The sequence below is a fragment of the Penaeus monodon genome, chromosome 30 (genome assembly GCF_015228065.2).
Source record: "Penaeus monodon isolate SGIC_2016 chromosome 30, NSTDA_Pmon_1, whole genome shotgun sequence".
NCBI lineage: Eukaryota > Metazoa > Arthropoda > Malacostraca > Decapoda > Penaeidae > Penaeus > Penaeus monodon.
In genome coordinates, this window is record NC_051415.1 from 3,331,137 (window position 1) to 3,331,401 (window position 265).

Sequence of the window (265 nt, forward strand, 5' to 3'; positions counted from 1 at the left end):
ATGTACCACTGCTCACTTCAGTCACAGCTTTGGCGAAAGGGATATTGGATATCCTTTCCTGCCAGATTTGCACAAATTGATGAGTGTCGTGACTAAAGCAAAATCTTTCCCTTTTTTTGCGTTGGTAGAGGGCTTAGAAAGGCATGTGATGTTTTATGCTGATATTAAATAGTTTTTTTTAGTGGGGGGAGGGGGAGGGGGGATCACAAAGCTTACTCCAAATCACATGTGAATATCTCAGTAGCTGCAAGTATTTACAGTGAGG